The sequence below is a fragment of the Cydia pomonella genome, chromosome 26, assembly GCF_033807575.1.
Source record: "Cydia pomonella isolate Wapato2018A chromosome 26, ilCydPomo1, whole genome shotgun sequence".
NCBI classification, from domain to species: domain Eukaryota; kingdom Metazoa; phylum Arthropoda; class Insecta; order Lepidoptera; family Tortricidae; genus Cydia; species Cydia pomonella.
In genome coordinates, this window is record NC_084728.1 from 9,156,210 (window position 1) to 9,163,569 (window position 7,360).

Sequence of the window (7,360 nt, forward strand, 5' to 3'; positions counted from 1 at the left end):
CAATTTGTGTAATAATACCCTATAATATAACAAAAAAAAAAAAAAAAAAGTTTTTTTATTTTTATTAGCCTATTTGTGTGTCCCACTGCTGGGCAAAGGTTAAATAAATAATTTTGATGGCAGCCGTATTGTGATCCAAAAAGCACTGCGACTTTTTTAAAACTCCGTTTTTTGAACCTACTGCACCTAACCCGCCTTTTAACTAATTTTTTTTTACCATAACAATATGAATAGAATGAATGAATAGAGCTTTATTAATTCCATACAGATTGACTTAAATTAAATTACACATAAATATTACCATTGATAAATTGATTCTTGCATGCTAAGTATATACAGAGGATCACTATAACTAGCTTAAATCTAACTAGGCCCTTGAGGCATTGTACCAAGGATGCTGGCGGCATTTCCTCGTGGTATCGCAATACTGATACGTTATGCGAGGAAGCCGCTAGCTTTTAACTTTGTGATTCGTGTGACCGCATAATGCAGCTTGTTTTCGAAATGAGTATGACTTGGTACTATAATTTTATAATTTGCCTCCACTGTTAAATAAAAGACGTATTGCTTGGCAAGTATTTATTACGCGACATTACCCTTTTATTACAAAAATATAAGTATACACATATATAACATACATTTATATGCTACATTACCTACGTATTGGAGCATGTTCAGACCTTATCCAGTGGAGGAGCGAAGCGAGGAAATTCCCATTTCAAATTCAATAATTTTAGTAACTTTAATTTAAACTTTTGGACCCGGGTACGTCCTTAAACTACGTCCAAAAGAGAGGTATGGGCATTGTGAATGTCATCTCGCTTTGTGTGGTAGGGCACAGCCAGTGGATGTCATTCCAGATCTAGAGCAGAGCCCAACTGGGGAAGTACCTCCACCTTACAGAAAACAGCAGCCAAATAACACTAGATCCTACTCATAGTGTTGTGTTCCTGCGGGTGAGTAAGGTTGCCAGAGCTCAACGAGGGGGGGCGGGTTTAGGGTCGGCAACGCGCATGTAACTCCTCTGGAGTTGCAGGCGTACATAGGCTACGGAGACTGCTTAACATCAGGCGGACCGTATGCTTGTTTGCCACCGACGTAGTATAAAAAAAAAAAACTTTAACTAACACAAACGACTAACCAAACCACTGGATCGAGCTGCATAACCCTAAAATCCTTTCCACGGATCGCCATTTCTACAGTAGAAAAGTGCGGGAAGCCATTGAAATCAAAAAACATTGCAATTTAAATCGGGACGAGGGTTTGGGGATCTCATCCACATGGAATCCAGTCATTAGCAATGAGCGGAATTCTTCATAGCAAAAATCAAACTGTCAGAGGGATTGACCTAACTGTTTTATCGACTTATCGATAAATATTTGTCACTTAACGAAACACAGGTGTCCCTAATTAGCTGACCGCCACTGTATTTTGGTATAATAAAGCCACTGTATTTTGGTAAAGAATAAAACAGAAAATACTTTTATGATGTAAATGAACGTAACATTTAGAGCAATATATTGTGGAAGAATCTTCTTTGAAACTGAAATAAGAATCTTTCTGTATCCATTTTTTTATTGTTTTCTTTTAGGATTAACCATTTTAGTAACACGGCACGGAAATCACTCATGAAAACTCAAGTGACATAAATGACATATGTGACGCTGACATGATTTACTTTAATACGGAGATGCAAGTTGCTTATCAAAGAGGTCAAATGTTACAGAATAATCTTTTAAGTTGATTATGGATACCTAATGCGATATTATTCCGTAACATCGATAAGTCGATAAAACAGCTAGGTCAATCCCTCTGACAGTTTGATTTTTGCTATGAAGAATTCCGCTCATTGGTCATTAGTTTATGTAAGCGAGAACGAATATTGACAGTCGAAAAATCGAATATCGTTAGTGTTGTGTGTCGACAAAGTAACATCCCTAGTGCGCAGAATGTTCAAGTCAATAAACAAGATCAAGTGCGGGTAGTTCGAAAAACTCGCGCGGCTAGATGTTGATGTCAACTTTAGCCAGTCTTCTCCGAGACCACGGAGACAACGCTGTCCTCGAAAGGTCTGAGGTAAATTTAAAACTTAATACGCGATTAAGTCCCGTTTGCTCAGTGACTTTGTTGATAAGAATTAATAGTTGTAAAATGTGATTCTTTATTTAATCAAAATCAAGCATTAATAAAATAATGACAAATTCATATCCGCAACGCAGTCTTCGTCACGAGGGTACAACTAAAACAATAAAGCTATCCGCAACAGGTTTCGTCATTTTTATACACAGTTAGTTAATTTAAAAAGGACTACCCCGAATCGCATCCGATCCAAAGTTCCCATTACGCTAGCAGTGGTTCTACGTTGTATAGCTAATGAAATCCCCTGCACCAGATACGATCCGGAGAGTGGATCACAGCCTCTATCCCTAAGTCGACGACCAAGATCTTTTTTTTCATGGTAGAGGAGGCAAACGAGCAGACGGATCATCTGATGGTTAGCGATTACCGCCGGCCATGGACACCAGAGGGGTTGTAAGTGCGTTGACGCTCTTTTCTTGAAGGTTTGAAGATCGTATCAGTCCGGAAATACCGCAGGCGGCAGTTCATTCCACAGTTTAGCTGTGCGAGGCGGTAAGTTCCTGGAGAAACGCACAGTTGAGGACTCTTTTACAAAAACCTTAGCCTCTCTTCGCCAGGGTCCCGCAGTCTTTACTGCAATTGGCACAAATACATTGGTTCCAGGGCACTGTACTTAGCGTGCTTGAGTTTGGCCTGGTTCAGCAGCTGCCCCAGCAGATCTAAGCGTGAGGCTAAGGTGGGAAATGTGATTTGCTTTTTACAACTAGGTGTTGCAGATGAGAGTGTTTCATTGTGTTCAACTGGGGAAGTACCTCCACCTTCCAGAAAACCGCAGCCAAATAACACTAGACCCTACTCATAGTGTTGTGGTCCTGCCGGTGATAAGGTTGCCAGAGCTCAAAGAGGGTGCCGAGTGTTAGGGTCGGCAACGCGCATGCAAAAACTTTGGAGTTGCATGCTACGGAAACTGATTACCATCAAGCGGACTGTATGCTTGTTTGCTGACGTGGTATTTTAACTGAATGCTTGTTACTTATTTATTGTTTTATTTAGATATTGTAATATTTTGCTTACGACTTATTACTTTATTTCTGTTTGTGACTTGTTTTAACCCCCCGATGCAAAATGAGGGACGTTATATGTTTCATGTCTATCAGTCTATGGCATTGTAGCGCTCCAACAGATAGGCCGATTTCGATGCGGTTTTATTTAAACGAAAGTTAGTTTCCTTTCAGTGAGAAGAACTTATGTTTCATAGTGATTAATCTTAGCAGTTTGAAGAATATCAGATCTTTTCCAAAATGATTTTGGCATAAAATTGATTGTGTTAGGTTAGGTTAGCGTAAGGGTTTTTTACTGTGCCTTTGACCGACTTTTTTTTTGTTATACTACGTCTGTGGCAAACAAGCATACGGCCCGCCTGATGGTAAACAGTCACCAAGCAGTCAGATGGATGGGACTGGTCTGAAAACCAGCGTCGGGCAACTCGACCTGGCACACGATGAGACTGGAACCCTTTATTAGGTTTAGAATTTAGATTAAATTTTACATTCCTGAACGTCAAACCTGTCTTGTTTAAAAAAAAAAAAATTAGTTCCTAGTTTCCTCACCTAGCGCCACTGTCAATGTAATTTCCCCTCATGTCTTTTTGGTTAGAAATACCAGTCGAATAAATTGAGTGTTATCAGAATTTCTTGTATTTTTATTAAATGGGCTACCGATTTCCTATAAACTATAATAGGTTGTGGGCCCAGCCATTTAATAAAAACACAAAGAGCAGTGCGCGGACTCGGTACAGTGGTAAAGTAAAGATTACCAAGTCATTGTTAGAATAACCTCAAAATATGGATCTCGGCGGACTCAAGATGAATGTGGAACATTTCGATGGTAATAACTTCCGTCAATGGAAATTTCAAATTAAATGTGCGCTGAGAGCGAAGGGCATTGATATATCTAAGCCAGAACCAGAGAACAACAAGGAATCATGGCTCAAAAACGACGGCATGGCGATGTTCATTATGACGTCCGCCATGGATTACCGGCAAATCGCGCTTGTGGAAAACTGTAACAGTGCGTTGCAGATTATGGAGAAACTTGAGTCAATTTACGAAAAGAAGTCAGAATTTAACAAAATGTTAGTTCATGAGCAATTTTACCAATATAAAATGAACCCGTCAGATAGTATGGCGCAGCACATATCTAAAGTGGAGAGTTTAGCGCAACAACTGAAAGATTGTGATGAGAAGATTAGTGATACAGCCATAATCACAAAAATCATAAGTACTTTACCTTCTCAGTACCGCTCTGTTAGACAGGCCTGGCTGTCACTGGATTCATCTCAGCAAACCTTACAAAATCTGACGGCTCGGTTGATGGACGAGGAAGCCAGCTTAACGGTAGAAGAAAAGACTGACGTAGCACTTGTAACTACGCAAGAAAAAGCGAAACCGAAAAAGAAATCCAGTTCTCACAATGATGAAGATAAGCGTCATCGCTTCATTTGTTATCACTGCAACAAGCGGGGGCATTTCGCCAGAGATTGTAGGTCTAAAAGGAAATCATACAACAAGCCAGATAGTAATATGTTGGCATTTCACATGGAACAGTGTTTAAACTTAACAGAGGAATCTGAAGATGTTTTTCTGCTCGATAGCGGCGCTTCAGTGCATACAACTTTTAGAAGGGATTTCTTTTTGAAACTAGATCTATACAGTGATAATGACAACAGATATGTGAAACTAGGAAACAAACAGAACCTGAAAGTATGTGGAGTAGGTACCATACTTATAAAGAAATGCTTGAACGGCCAGTGGGAGGAAAATATCCTAAAGAATGTTTTATGGGTACCTGAACTGAAGAGGAATTTGTTTTCAGAGGGTGCAATAATGGACTATAATTATGTAATCATTAAGAAGAACAATTCTGCCCTTATCTACAAAGACAATAAAATAGTTCTGAGTGCAACTAAAAAGTCTAATAACTTATATGTGATGAACTTTGAAGTTGTGACAAGTGCAAGTTGTAATACAGTGCATGTGCCAGTGAACAATCTTAAGGTTTGGCACGAGAGACTTGGACATCTAAATGTGAAAGAAATACAAAAAATGGTGAAAAGTGAACTTATACAGTGTACAGACATAAATAATGAAAAATCTGTATGTGAAGGCTGCATGTATGGGAAACAAAGCCGCCTCCCATTCCATACTTCACGCCGAGGTGAGCAGTGTCCTGGAGACCTAGTCTACAGTGATGTTTGTGGACCTATGAGTGAATCATCTGTGCAAGGTATGGTGTACTTTGTCTTGTTTAAAGATGCAGCCTCAAGCTTTTTATATGTTTGTTTTATGAGGCATAAAAGTGAGGTTTTGGAACATTTTAAGACTTTTAATGCCATTATACGGAACAAATTCGGCCACAACATACGCATCCTGCATACTGACAATGGTAAGGAGTATGTGCACAATGAGTTTAAGAAGTACCTTAACCAAAATGGCATCCAGCATGAATGCACAGCACCTTGTACACCACAACAAAACTCTCGCGCAGAGAGAGAATTACGTACAATTGTTGAAAGTGCACGTTCAATGCTTTATAGCCGCAATCTGCCAATGAGTTTGTGGGCAGAAGCTGTCGGATGTGCAGTGTATATACTGAACAGGACCACTTCAACACAAACACCAGATAAGTCACCATTTGAGATTTGGTATGGGGAAAAACCAAATTTGCAACACCTCAGAATATTTGGATCTTGTGGTTTTGTGCATGTTCCTGATGCATGTAGAACAAAACTTGAAAAGAAAAGTAACAAACTGTACTTAGTTGGTTATGAAAATGAAAATTACAGGATGTATGATCCAAATACCAAGAAGATAAAAGTGACACGTGATGTTATATTTGATGAAACTTGCAGTGACAACATTGTGAACAAACCTGCTCAGATTGAAATAGAAGAGTCAAATAGTGAAAGTCCCTTAGTACCTGTGACTACTTCTACTCCGATATCCACTCCATCAAGAGTTGAAACTTCTTCAGCTGCGGATGATAGTTTGAGGAGCTGCAATGATGATGGTGACATTACTTTTGAACCAGCTCAGACAGTTAACACACCTGAAGTGAGATCCCCTATACTGCTGAGATCGAGGAAGAATATCCATTTTGATGAAGTCAACTTTACTGAATACCCGGTGCCCTCAACATATGAGGAAGCAATGAACAGCTCTGATGCAATGAAATGGAGGGAAGCAATCAATGAAGAGCTAAACGCACACGAGGATAACAAAACGTGGACAATAGTTGATAAAGAAGCTGGTAAGAAGCCTATAACATCAAAGTGGGTGTTCAATATCAAACAGGACCGAGAAGGCAATATTGAGAGGTATAAAGCTCGACTATGTGCTCGAGGTTTCACACAAATTAAAAATGTTGACTACACAGAGACCTTCTCCCCGACTACTCGATATGATTCAATCAGAGTCTTACTGAGCTTGGCTGCAAAGCATAATTACAAAATTGTTCAATTTGATGTTAAAACAGCTTTTTTGTATGGGGAGCTTGAAGAAGAAATTTTTATGGAAATTCCACTAGGCGTGCATGTAGAAAATGGTAAAGTTTGCAAGCTGAATAAATCTCTGTATGGATTAAAACAAGCGTCTCGTTGTTGGAATGCAAAATTTACCAATTTCATTGTGTATTTACAAGTTACATAAATAATGTTAAAGTAACGATAATTATATATGTTGATGATGGTCTCATATTTTGCTCTAATCAAGAAATATTAAACTTAGTTATTGAAGCTCTAAAAACCAATTTTTGTGTAAGAATCTTGGATCTTAATTACTTTGTTGGACTAGAAATAGTTAAAAGTGAATATGCCATTCGCATCACTCAAAAGAGATATGTAGAACAGATCATTCAAAGATTTAATATGTCAGATGCTCATTCTTGCTCTACGCCAGTAGACCCAAATGTGTCATTAACAAATTGTAATAATGATGGTGAGACAGTAAATTTTCCTTTTAGAGAGGCAGTAGGCTCATTGTTATTTCTGGCCTCGGTGTCTCGTCCAGACATTTCATTTGCAGTAAATCTTGTATGTCGTTATGTCAATAATCCAAGCATAGAGCATGTAAAAGCTGTAAAACGTATTTTAAGATACTTAATAGCAACCAAACACATTGGTATAGAGTATAAAGGAAATTCAGATCTGGTTGGTTACTGCGATTCAGATTATGCAAGTGACACTGAGTCGAGGAAATCTACCAGTGGGTATATTTTCTTAATG